The 14,268-nt window shown below is 39.3% G+C and overlaps 1 protein-coding gene across 9 annotated transcripts in view; it reads left to right on the plus strand.

Annotated features, from left to right (window-relative positions):
• LOC130167390 (latent-transforming growth factor beta-binding protein 4-like) overlaps positions 1–14,268 on the plus strand; it is a 128,226-nt gene that overhangs the window by 19,846 nt on the left and 94,112 nt on the right. The gene's annotated exons all lie outside the window — the stretch shown is intronic.

Genomic DNA, 14,268 nt, shown 5'->3' on the forward strand with positions numbered 1-14,268 from the left:
CAACTATGATCACATGATCAGATGTTAGACTGACTTAATGAACTGTTTGATCATGTTGAGAATATGACGCAGCATCAGACAAACATCCAGCTCAGTGATATTAGACCATACCATGGATGTAGCAGGTTGTAATTAGCATAGCATTAAGCAGCAGGTGAATGAACTAAAAGTAGTTTGTGTTTTGAATGATTTCATTTCTGACTTGTGTCGAGGAAATGAAGCCACATTGGAAACATCAGAGGAGAAAATGCAGTGCAGGCAGAGGTCAAGCTAAGCTAACAGGCTAGAATATGAAAACGTAGCTAAGCTAACAGGCTAGGCTATGAAAACATTTAGAAATCAATCAATACACCTTAAATGCCAATATGACAACTTTGACCATATCATTTGTTTTTATTAGCTCTCTACATGACACATGCTTTAGTGATGATTGGATCTTCAAGCACTTAATGTGTATATATTTCAACCAGATTATGTGAACTGTGGACATTTAATTTCAAAACTACTTGTAGATACAGATTCTCTGAGCATGACGATGATCCAAAAACAGTGTGCTGTTTCTGCAGTTTGTAGGTATTGTGTGGGTTCTCTGGCAGTGTTTTTTTTTTGTGGGTTATCAGCCTAAAACACACCAAATCCTTTCTGTCTGTTTCACAGTTTGCACACCATTTTTATGCCTCCGCACCAGCGACAGCCAGAGAATGTTGTTTGCGGGTTGTCTGTCCATCTGTATGTATGTCCGTCTGTTCCATTCTCATGGACACAATATCTCAGTAACACCTCAAGGGAATTTCTTCAAATTTGGTACAAACTTTCACTTGGACTCAAGGATGAACTGAATAGATTTTGGTGGTCAAAGGTCAAGGCAAGTCCGACCTCAAAAAACACTTTTTAGCCATAACTCAAGACTTCACACAGCAATTAAGACAAAACTTCACACAAATGGTTCATATTTTCTATGACGATGATAAACAGGGATGTAACCTGAAACTAGTCTGAGTGGAGGAGGCAGACAACCACGAGGAGGTGAGTCTAGTTTCAGTATCTTTGTATCTGCCTTTGTTGAATCTTTCTGGCATCAACAAAAACTGAATATTAATTGATAACTAGAAAATTCCAGGGAAATTTTGAGTGCCATGGAGGCTACTGCCGGGATGAGTACATGATTTATTTCCTGTGTTCAAAAGTCACCCTGATCATATTCTGGTTTTGAGAAATGTCTTGATATAAAAGACTCTGATATAAAACAATGTCACATCCCTCCATCATGTATTATGTGGGAAATATCTCATATTCTGTGTTGTTTTTTTAATAAAACAAGAGGCAACATGTCTTCAAACTGGCATTTAAAGGGTTAAAATCCTGAAAACTAATACAAATTTGGTAGGTTTGAGCAGAACTGAAGTGGTTTAAGAGATGTATGCAAAAAAAAGCAGAACGAAATGATTTTATAGCATTTTCTTTGTGTGTCCTTTTTTGGACGCGAGGAACCCCAGAGGGTACGAAATGTGTTACCAGTGTATAATAGACCTGTAACAGTAACTGACATTAGATTTTAAAAATATGTCAAAAAAGACACTTTCTTGCAGAAATCCATACCTTCAGCTGTAACACAGCCAAAATGATCAGCAAATCAAAAAAGAAAAGTGAAGAAAATGTGTTGTGGCAGGCCCAAACGGGTTGTGAGGGTCTGCTGGGAAAGCCTGGCGGAAGAACCCGTCAAGATGATTTTCAACGCACACCTCCAGCAGAGTTTCGATCGCGTCCCGAGGGCGGTGGGGGACATTGAGTCCGAATGGGCCTTGTTCCGCTCTGCTATTGTTGAGGCGGCTGTTGCAAGCTGCGGCCGCAAGGTAGCTGGGGCCAGTTGTGGCGGTAACCCCCGTACCCGCTGGTGGACACCAGGGGTGGGGGAAGCCATCAGGCTGAAGAAGGAGGCCTACAGGGCGTGGTTGGCCTGTGGGTCTCCGGAATCAGCTGACTGGTACCGGCGGGCGAAGCGTTTACAGTGGGGGCGGGGAGCTGCTGACGTCAACTGAGGATAGAGTCGGACGATGGAAGGAATACTTTGAGGAGCTCCTCAATCCTACCAACACGTATTCCGTGGAGGAAACAGAGCCAAGAGACCTGGGGATGGATGGTCTAATCTCCGGGGCAGAAATCGCTGAGGTAGTGAAACAACTGCGCGGTGGCGGAGCCCCGGGGGTTGATGAGATCAGCCCTGGGTATCTCAAGGTTCTGGATGTTGTAGGACTGTCTTGGTTGACACGCCTCTGCAACATTGCGTGGACATCGGGGGCAGTGCCTCTGGAGTGGCAAACTGGGGTGGTGGTCCCCATCTTTAAGAAGGGTGACCAGAGGGTGTGTTCCAACTACCGGGGAATTACACTCCTCAGCCTCCCTGGTAAGGTCTATGCCAGGGTACTGGAAAAGAGGGTCTGGTCGATAGTTGAACCTCAGATCGAGGAGGAGCAATGTGGTTTTCGTCCTGGGCGTGGAACTGTGGACCAGCTCTCTTTACCCTCGCTAGGGTGCTGGAGGGAGCATGGGAGTTTGCCAATCCAGTCCACATGTGTTTTGTGGATTTGGAGAAAGCTTACGACCATGTTCCCAGGGGCTCCCTGTGGGGGGCGCTCCGGGAATATGGGGTGGATGGCCCCTTGTTAGCGGCCATTAAGTCCCTGTACCAAAGGAGTGGGAGTCTGGTTCGCATAGCCGGCAGTAAGTCGGACCTGTTCCCGGTGGGGGTTGGACTCTGCCAGGGCTACCCTTTGTCACCGGTTCTGTTCATAACTTTTATGGACAGAATTTCTAGGCGCAGGGTTCGGTCGCGGGAGGATCTCGTCTCTGCTTTTTGCGGATGATGCGGTCCTCTTAGCTTCATCGAGCGCCGACCTTCAGCTCTCGCTTGGGCGGTTAGCAGCCGAGTGTGAAGCGGCTGGGATGAAGATCAGCACCTCCAAGTCTGAGGCCATGGTTCTCAGCCAGAAACGGGTGGATTGCCCGCTCCGGGTCGGGGGGAGGCTCTGCCTCAGGTGGAGGAGTTTAAGTATCTCGGGATCTTGTTAACGAGTGAGGGTAGGATGGAACGGGAGATCGACAGGCGGATTGGGGCGGCATCAGCAGTGATGCGGGCGCTGAATCGGTCCGTTGTGGGGAAGAGGGAGCTAAGCCGGAAGGTGAATTTCTCGATTTACCAATCGATCTACGTTCCAATCCTCACCTATGGTCATGAGCTTTGGGTAATGACCGAAAGAACGAGATCGCGAATACAAGCGGCCAAAATGAGTTTCCTCCGCAGGGTGGCCAGGCTCAGCCTTAGAGATAGGGTGAGGAGCTCGGTCATCCGGGAGGGACTCGGAGTAGAGCCGCTGCTCCTCCATGTCGAGAGAAGCCAGTTGAGGTGGTTTGGGCATCTGGTGAGGATGCCTCCTGGACGCCTCCCTGGGGAGGTGTTTCGGGAATGTCCCACCGGGAGGAGGCCTCGGGGCCGACCAAGGAAACGCTGGAGGGATTATATCTCTCGACTGGCCTTGGAACGCCTTGGGATTCTCCTGGAGGAGCTGGTGGAAGTGGCTGGGGAGAGGGCTGTCTGGACCTCTTTGCTGAGGCTGCTGCTCCCACGACCCGGATCCGGATAAGTGGAAGATCAACAAAGACGAAGACGAAGAAAATGTTGAAAAAAGGACAGAGGGACCCCTGAGGGTTCAATAAATTTTGTGCAGACCCTGCCTGTCAAAGTTACATTTTATGAATCGCAACAACTATGTCTACATTTTGAGAAAGAATTATTTGTCTCCTTTTTACGGTTTGGCCGTGAGCTCGAGTTAAAAATAAAAATAAAAGTTATTTTTTACTGCTTCACGCACTCTAGCCAACTGACGCTGTCACTCTAACTTTGAAGAAAAAGTGATTTCCACTCATCCTTTGAGTGCTCATAGTTTGAAAAGTTTACATGTTATGTAAAATCAGTTGTTGTGTTTTGGAGAGAGCAGAAGTTTTCCTCCGTTTTATAGTTTGAATCACATTTCTACGTGCAGGTATGAGAGAGCTGGGTGACTCAGAAAAAAGGTGAAATTTTGTAGAAAAAAGGTGAAATTTTGTATAAAAAAGGTGAAATTTTGTGGGTTTTTAAAGAAAATTCCAATGCATTCCTAATGCATTATTTATTCCCAGTATTTTGGGAATAACTTTGGGAAAAATTGGAATTTTAACACCAAAGCACCTCTTTCGGGATCAAGATGCACGTTTTGATGTATATATTACCGGGGTTTTCTCAAAGCTGCGGGGCGAGTTACGCGCGAAAATTTGGGGGAAGAATAATAATAGGCCCGAGGAACCGCCCCGAGGCACTCCTCTCAGCTATTCTAGCTGTAGAGGAGTGCCTCGGCACTGAGCACCCGTGGCACTAATTAAAATAACTGGTACTTATTGCAGGTCTACCAGCACTGTATTACATATTGGAGATATTTGTATTTTTAGTACCTGTTCAAAATATTAGTGTCAGACTATAATTCAGAGTAAACAGGACAGCAGTAAATACAGCGTTAACATATTAATTTTAGTGTGTTTATTGCCTTTGTTAAATCTTTCTGTAACAATGCTCAGAGTTGATCACAGACTAAGTAATTTGAGGATTTAACATTGAATTTAATGCAGAGCAGGAAACTGATCTGAATAAGATTATCCTGCTAAATAAACCTGGATTAGTTTGTTTCTTTTTATGTGCTGTCCATCATATCAACTGTGAAACCCTGACTGGTGTTTTCACTGGGATCACTGGGAACTGTGGCCCTAAATCCATCTGACTATCTTATTAGAAAATGAATTCAGATATTGTCCCAAAATTCCACTGTAAACAAATTTAAGAAGCATATTATAAGATCAGTTTTCTCAGGAGTCTAACTTCATCTTATTGTTAGCGACGTACATAACACAGTTTGAATCTTTGTGATTGGATGTCTCTGGCTGAAATGCATCTTGGAATTCATAGTTGATTTTCTCCTTCAGGTTTTTTGTGTCTTGTACCTGTGACATTTCATCTAAGAGACAGACACAGTTGTTTTCATGTAACATTGTGGGAAAAAATATTTTTACTTGTATAGTATGTCTCAAATATCGTCACGTTTTCTGCTCTGTTTCGTGACACTTAATGGGCCTGAATCTGGTTAGTTGCAGGCGGAGTGTGTAATGTTGTAATAATGTGCTCACAGTGTTTCTACTTTGTTCCACTGTGCATGTTTATTGTTGTTCTGATTCACTGGCTCACTGTGTGTGTGTGTGTGTGTGTGTGTGTGTGTCTCAGGACATGAGCTCATAGACAAACAGCAGCAGAAACAACCAGCCCTTATGCACAGTTGAGGCCCCTGAGGAGGGTCCGAGATCCCACTGGGGAACCAGAACAGTTTCACTGTTAGATTTCAATTTATCCTGTTCAGCCTCAGTTTGTGTGTCTGGTGTGTTATCACTACATTTGCGTCACTGAGCTCAGCATCATTTATCTGAGCGATAAATCCTCGACATTCTTTAAAAAGCTCTAAAGATTGTTTAACTTAATTTATTGCTGTTTTACATGTATTTGTTTTTACAAGGCTTTCCTGTTCATCTGGATCAAAGATATTCCACTTCAGGATAAAACAGCATTTTCAAACTCTGAGGTGGGGAGTGGAAGTGTTAAAGGGGGAAGATTTAACACTTAAACCAAGATTGCTGCAAAAACAGAGATGAAACACACACGTTTAGATTAAATGTGACTTAACTCCCCAAAGACGTTATTGTATCTGAACTTCATCATGAACAAACATCACGAAAGCCACGTAAAAGTTACAGACAAAAGGCGCTTCTTCTAACTTAATTCAGAATCGTCATGTTTTAAGTTTTCTTCAGAATCACAGTTAATCCAGTGATAGCTGTCATCCATGGTACACTCCAGGCAGGAGCTGATCACAGATACAGTGGGGCAAAAAGTATTTAGTCAGCCACCAATTGTGCAAGTTCTCCCACTTAAAAAGATGAGAGGCCTGTAATTTTCATCATAGGTACACTTCAACTATGAGAGACAAAATGAGAAAAAAAAAAAAATCCAGAAAATCACATTGTCTGATTTTTAAAGAATTTATTTGCAAATTATGGTGGAAAATAAGTATTTGGTCAATGACAAAAGTTCATCTAAATTTTCTGTAAGTCTTCACAAGGTTTTCACACACTGTTGCTGGTATTTTGGCCCATTCCTCCATGCAGATCTCCTCTAGAGCAGTGATGTTTTGGGGCTGTCGCTGGGCAACACGGACTTTCAACTCCCTCTAAAGATTTTCTATGGGGTTGAGATCTGGAGACTGGCTAGACCACTCCAGGACCTTGAAATGCTTCTTACGAAGCCACTCCTTCATTGCCCGGGCGGTGTGTTTGGGATCATTGTCATGCTGAAAGACCCAGCCACGTTTCATCTTCAATGCCCTTGCTGATGGAAGGAGGTTTTCACTCAAAATCTCATAATACATGACCCCATTCATTCTTTCCTTTACACGGATCAGTCGTCCTGGTCCCTTTGCAGAAAAACAGCCCCAAAGCATGGTGTTTCCACCCCCATGCTTCACAGTAGGTATGGTGTTCTTTGAATGCAACTCAGCATTCTTTCTCCTCCAAACACGACAAGTTGAGTTTTTACCAAAAAGTTCTATTTTGGTTTCATCTGACATTCTCCCAATCCTCTTCTGGATCATCCAAATGCTCTCTAGCAAACCTCAGACGGGCCTGGACATGTCCTGGCTTAAGCAGGGGGACACATCTGGCACTGCAGGATTTGAGTCCCTGGCGGCTTGTTACTGATGGTAGCCTTTGTTACTCTGGTCCCAGCTTTCTGCAGGTCACTCACTAGGTCCCCCCGTGTGGTTCTGGGATTTTTGCTCACTGTTCTTGTGATCATTTTGACCCCACGGAGTGAGATCTTGCGTGGAGCCCCAGATCGAGGGAGATTATCAGTGGTCTTGTATGTCTTCCATTTTCTAATAATTGCTCCCACAGTTGATTTCTTCACACCAAGCTGCTTACCTATTGCAGATTCAGTCTTCCCAGCCTGGTGCAGGTCTACAATTGTGTTTCTGGTGTCCTTTGACAGCTCTTTGGTATTGGCCATAGTGGAGTTTGGAGTGTGACTGTTTGAGGTTGTGGACAGGTGTCTTTTATACTGATAACGAGTTCAAACAGGTGCCATTAATACAGGTAGCGAGTGGAGGACAGAGGAGCCTCTTAAAGAAGAAGTTACAGGTCTGTGAGAGCCAGAAATCTTGCTTGTTTGTAGGTGACCAAATACTTATTTTACCGTGGAATTTACCAATTAATTCATTAAAAATCCTACAATGTGATTTCCTGGATTCTTTCCCCCCCATTCTGTCTCTCATAGTTGAAGTGTACCTATGATGAAAATTACAGGCCTCTCGCATCTTTTTAAGAGGGAGAACTTGCACAATTGGTGGCCTACTAAATACTTTTTTGCCCCACTGTAATTCAGCATGCTTAATTTTCAAAAATGTAATGAATAAACAGATATGGGCTAAAAATGAGGCAGAGGTTGCAGCTTAACTCAAAAAATCAATGGCATTAATACTTCCTCTTTCTTGTAAGGTTTATATTTCTTCATATAATTAAAGACTTTTAAAGCTTATGTGAAATTTTCCAAAGTACATGGTTGAAAAGAAAAAGTAATTATATTAATTATACTAATGCGGTACTTGAGAATTATCATGTTTTTAAGCAGCTTTCATCAGTTTCAAAGTTGTCCGGTGATGTTTGCTTGTAAAAGTGCAATATAAACCAAAACAATGCATGTTTTATTATCAACAATATTTCTTTACTAATTGATTATTATACTCTGTGTCTCAGATGTAATGATAGCGTGTGAAGGAGAGTGGGATGGGTTTGAGGTCAGGACAACCTCATCTCAACAATACAATACAATAGAATCAAAGAATGATGATGGTTTGATTTTAGGTTGTGACTAGTGGTCATTTTCATTATTTATTATCCTTTATTGATTAATCAGCGGGTCTACAGAATCACAACACAGCCCAAAGTGATATCTTAAAACGTCTTATTTTGTCTCATCAACAGTCCAAAACGGCTAAATATTTCATATGTAAACATTGGACAACATTGGAGAAGCTGGAATTGTTTTTCCATCAAACATGTGATGGTGACCTAAACGATGAATAGATTTTTAAATTGTTGCAGATTCATTTTCTATTGATTGACTTATTAGTGCAGCTGCTGTTTGAATTTAAGAAAAACAGCTTGAACGAAGGTGATGATGGTTTAAAGAAACCAGCACTCAGACAGATACCACCAAGCCCAAAAACAGTAACCCAGAATACAAAGGTTTAAGGTGTTAGTAGTATTACACTAGTATTACAGTAGTATTGCAGTAGCATTACAGATGTGTCAGTAGTATTACAGTAGTATTGCAGTAGCATTACAGATGTGTCAGTAGTATTACAGTAGTATTACAGTAGTATTGCAGTAGCATTACAGATGTGTCAGTAGTATTACAGTAGTATTACAGTAGTATTAAGTAGTATTACAGATGTGTTAGTTGTATTACACTAGTATTGCAGTAGTATTGCAGTAGTATTAAAGACGTGTTAGTAGTATTACAGTAGTATTACAGTACTATTATAGTAGTATTACAGTAGTATTAAGTAGTATTATAGACATGTTAGTAGTATAACAGTAGTATTACAGTAGTATTACAGACGTGCTAGTAGTATTACAGTATTATTACAGTAGTATTACAGACGTGTTAGTAGTATTACAGTAGTATTAAAGTAGTATTAGAGACGTGCTAGTAGTATTACAGAAGTATTGCAGTAGTATTACAGACGTGTTAGTAGTATTACAGGAGTATTTCAGATGTGTAAGTAGTATTACAGTAGTATTGCAGACATGTTAGTAGTATTACAGTAGTATTACAGTAGTATTACAGTAGTATTGCAGACGTGTTAGTAGTATTACAGTAGTATCACAGTAGTATTCCAGTAGTATTACATACGTGTTAGTAGTATTACAGTAGTATTGCAGACATGTTAGTAGTATTACAGTAGTATTGCAGACATGTTAGTAGTATTACAGTAGTATTGCAGATTTTTTAGTAGTATTACAGTAGTATTACAGTAGTATTGCAGATTTTTTAGTAGTATTACAGTAGTATTACAGTAGTATTACAGACCAGTGGCGATTGCTCTAAGACTGCAAGGGAAGCTCAGCTTCCCCTAAAATGTCAACAAAATAAGTGGTCAAATATGTCCTGTTGTGTGAACATTTCATTGACTAAATATGCGCTAGAACACGTTCATCTTTTGTTCAGAATCAGCTCCTTATCACAGGTAACCGACACGACTTCTTCTCATTCATCCCCGCAGCGCCACAGAGCTTTACACAGTGTAGACGCCGAGCGTCTCCTGACTTCAATGGGGAAGCAGAGAGTGGGTTGTTCCACTGCAGCCAAACTAGACGGTCATTGGATAAATGCTGGGCTTTGTCCCGCCCATCGGACGCTCAGCGTCTCTGGGGATCTATGGGGCAGTGGGCTGGCCCGGACGCTCGGCTTCTGCATGATGATTGGATGAGCTGTCTGAGGCTGAGTCCCTTTTTGATTGACAGCTAAATGAGCGAATCAGCGATCTTGAAGTATAAGCATCCACCGGAGCAGTTTTCAAGTTTTTCATTCCGTTGTTCGGAGTTGATCTGGAGACGTTCTGATCCTCAGCGACTTTGTCTTTGTTAAAAACGACTAGCGTTGTGTTTGGCGACTCTCTTCTGTCACTCTGCGAATTTACATATAAATAAACGGACACATTTTATGATGTAGGCCGAAAATGAGCTTCCCCTCATTATAAGACCAGCAGCCGCCACTGTTACAGACGTGTTAGTAGTAGTACAGTAGTATCACAGTAGTATTACAGTAGTATTATAGACGTGTTAGTAGTATCACAGTAGTATTACAGTAGTATTACAGACTTGTTAGTAGTGTAATATTAGTATTGCAGACGTGTTAGTAGTATTACATTAGTATCTGACGTGTTAGTAGTATTACAGTAGTATCTGAAGTGTTAGTAGTATTACAGTAGTATTACAATAGTATCTGACTTGTTAGTAGTATTACAGTAGTATCTGAAGTGTTAGTAGTATTACAACAGTATCTGACTTGTTAGTAGTATTACAGTAGTATCTGAAGTGTTAGTAGTATTACAGTAGTATTACAATAGTATCTGAAGCGTTAGTAGTATTACAGTAGTATAACATTAGTATTGCAGACGTGTTAGTAGTATTACACTAGTTACAGTAGTATTACAATAGTATCTGACGTATTAGTAGTATTATCTGATGTGTTTGTAGTATTACAGTAGTATCTGACATGTTACTAGTATTACAGTAGTATTACAGCAGTATCTGACGTATTAGTAGTATTACAGTAGTTTGACGTGTTAGTAGTATTACAGTAGTATTGCAGTAGTATTACAGACGTGTTCGTAGTATTAGAGTAGTATCTGAAGTGATAGTAGTATTACAGTAGTATCTAAAGTGATAGTAGTATTACAGTAGTATCTGACGTGATACTAGTATTACAGTAGTATTACAGCAGTATCTGACATATTAGTAGTATTACAGTACTATGATGTACTTGTAGTATTACAGTAGTATTGCAGTAGTGTTACAGACGTGTTAGTATTACAGTTGTATTACAGGTATAACACAGTACTATTACAGAGGTGTTAGTAGTATTACAGTGGTATTACAGTAGTATTGCAGATTTGTTAGTAGTATTACAGTAGTATTACAGACGTGTTGGTAGTATTACAGTAGTATCACAGTAGTATTACAGTAGTATTACAGACGTGTTAGTAGTATTGCAGACGTGTTAGTAGTATTACAGTAGTATTGCAGTAGTATTGCAGACATGTTAGTAGTATTACAGTAGTATCACAGTAGTATTACAGTAGTATTACAGACGTGTTAGTAGTATTGCAGACGTGTTAGTAGTATTACAGTAGTATTGCAGTAGTATTGCAGACATGTTAGTAGTATTACAGTAGTTTTACAGTAGTATTGCAGTAGTATTACAGACGTGTTAGTAGTATTACAATAGTATCTGACGTGTTAGTAGTATTGGAGTAGTATCTGAAGTGTTAGTAGTATTAGAGTAATATTACAGTAGTATTACAGCAGTATGAGGTGTTAGTAGTATTACAGTAGTATAACAGCAGTATGTGACATGTTTGTAGTATTACAGTAATATTACAATAGTATCTGATATGTTAGCAGCATTACAGTAGTATCTGACGTGTTAGTACTATTACAGTAGTATTACAGCAGTATCTGACGTATTAGTAGTATTACAGTAGTATGACGTGTTAGTAGTATTACAGTAGTATTGCAGTAGTATTACAGACGTGTTAGTAGTATTACAGTAGTATCTGACGTGTTTCTAGTATTACAGTAGTATTAGAGCAGTATCTGACGTATTGGTGGTATTACAGTAATATGACGTGTTAGTAGTATTACAGTAGTATTGCAGTAGTATTGCAAACGTGTTAGTAGTATTACAATAGTATTGCAGTAGTATTGCAGACATGGTAGTAGTATTACAGTAGTATTACAGCAGTATCTGACTATTAGTAGTATTACACTATTATCACATTAGTATTACAGTAGTATTGCAGACGTGTAAGGTGTATCACAGTAGTATTACAGACGTGTTAGTAGTATTACAGTAGTATTGCACACGTGGTAGTAGTATTGCAGTAGTATTACAGTAGTATTGCAGTAGTATTACAGACGTGTTAGTAGTATTACAGTAGTATTGCAGATTTGTTAGTAGTATTACAGTACTATTACAGAGGTGTTAGTAGTAATACAGTAGTATTATAGACGTGTTATTAGTATTAAATTAGTATCTGATGTGTTAGTAGTATTAAAGTATTTCAATAGTATCTGACGTCTTAGTAATATAACATTAGTATCTGAAGTGTTAGTAGTATTACAGTAGTATATGACGTGTTAGTAGTATTACAGTAGTATCTGATGTGTTAGTAGTATTACAGTAGTATCTGACGTGTTACTAGTATTACAGTAGTATTACAGCAGTATCCGACATATTAATGGTTTTACAGTAGTATGACGTGTTAGTAGTATTACAGTAGTATTACAGTAGTATTGCAGTAGTATTACAGACATGTTAGTAGTATTACATTAGTATCTGACGTGTTAGTAGTATTACAGTAGTATCTGATGTGTTAGTAGTATTACAGCAGTATATGACATATTAGTAATATTACAGTAGTATGACATGTTAGTAGTATTACAGTAGTATTGCAGTAGTATTACAGACATGTTAGTAGTATTACAGTAGTATTACAGCATATTCTCACGTATTAGTAGTATTACAGTAGTATTGCGGTAGTATTGCCGATGTGTTAGTAGTATTACAGTAGTATTACAGTAGTATCTGACGTGTTAGTACTATTACAGTAGTATTACAGCAGTATCTGACGTATTAGTAGTATTACAGTATTATCACAGTAGTATTGCAGTAGTATTACAGACATGTTAGTAGTATTACAGTAGTATTACAGCATATTCTGACGTATTAGTAGTATTACAGTAGTATTGCGGTAGTATTGCCGATGTGTTAGTAGTATTACAGTAGTATTACAGTAGTATCTGACGTGTTAGTACTATTACAGTAGTATTACAGCAGTATCTGACGTATTAGTAGTATTACAGTATTATCACAGTAGTATTACAGTAGTATTGCACACGTGTTAGTAGCATTACAGTAGTATTACAGACGTGTTAGTAGTATTACAGTAGTATTGCAGACATGTTAGTAGTATTACAGTAGTATTGCAGTAGTATTACAAATGTGTTAGTAGTATAACAGTAGTATTGCAGATTTGTTAATAGTATTACAGTACTATAACAGAGGTGTTAGTAGTATTACAGTAGTATTACGGTAGTATTACAGAAGTGTTAGTAGTATTACAGTAGTATTACAATAGTATCTGATGTGTTAATAGTATTACAGTAGTATTACAGACATGTTAGTGGTATTACAGTAGTATGACAGTAGTATTGCAGATTTGTTAGTAGTATTACAGTAGTATTACATTAGTATTACAGTAGTATTACAGACATGTTAGGCGTATTACAGTAGTATTGAAGAAGTGTTAGTAGTATTACAGTAGTATTGCAGACGTGTTAGTAGTATTGCAGATGTGTTAGTAGTATTACAGTAGTATTACAGAGGTGTTAGTAGTGTTACTTTAGTGTCTGATGTGTTAGTGGTATTACTGTAGTATTCCAAAGTATCTGACGTGTTAGTAGTATTAAAGTAGTATTACAGTAGTATTACATACTTGTTAGTAGTATTACAGTAGTATTATAGTAGTATCTGATATGTTAGTAGTATTAAAGTAGTATTACAGTAGTATTACAGACGTGTTAGTAGTATTACAGTAGTATTACAGCAGTATCTGACGTATTAGTAGTATTACAGTAGAATGACGTGTTAGTAGTATTACAGTAGTATAACAGCAGTATATGACGTGTTTGTAGTATTACAGTAGTATTACAGTAGTATCTGATGTGTTAGTAGTATTACAGTGGTATCTGATGTGTTAGTAGTATTACAGTAGTATCTGATGTGTTAGTAGTATTACAGTAGTATCTGACATGTTAGTAGTATTACAGTAGTATCTGACGTGTTAGTAGTATTACAGTAGTATTATAGTAGTATTTGACATGTTAGTAGTATTAAAGTAGTATTACAGCAGTATCTGACATATTAGTAGTGTTACAGTAGTATTGTACTGTTTATCTTCCATCTGTTCATAGTTGTATCACACACAGTAACGCACTGAGGACTCGGTTGTCTTGTTTGAATAAACTTTATTGGAATTGGACAGAACTGATCATGGCTCTGTGTTTCTGTCCAGCTCCACACTGTGGCTGGTTATTGATGTGTATAGTTGCGGGTTCTGGATGATAAAAACATGTAGGGTTAAGTTAACACATACTTATTAATACAAAAAAAAAAGAAGTAATTACAGTGTTTGCTCAGCTTTCCTCTGCAGGCAGCAGCTCCTTTTAGCTTGAACATATTTTCTGAGATCGACCCCCTGAAACCCAAACCAGGGTTGCATCATCAGCCTGACATCCTCTAATGTCCTGGAGTCTGTTGTGAAACTGTGAGCAGAGATAGATCATCTCTGTTCA

This window comes from Seriola aureovittata, chromosome 4 (assembly GCF_021018895.1).
Source record: "Seriola aureovittata isolate HTS-2021-v1 ecotype China chromosome 4, ASM2101889v1, whole genome shotgun sequence".
Taxonomy (NCBI): Eukaryota; Metazoa; Chordata; class Actinopteri; order Carangiformes; family Carangidae; genus Seriola; species Seriola aureovittata.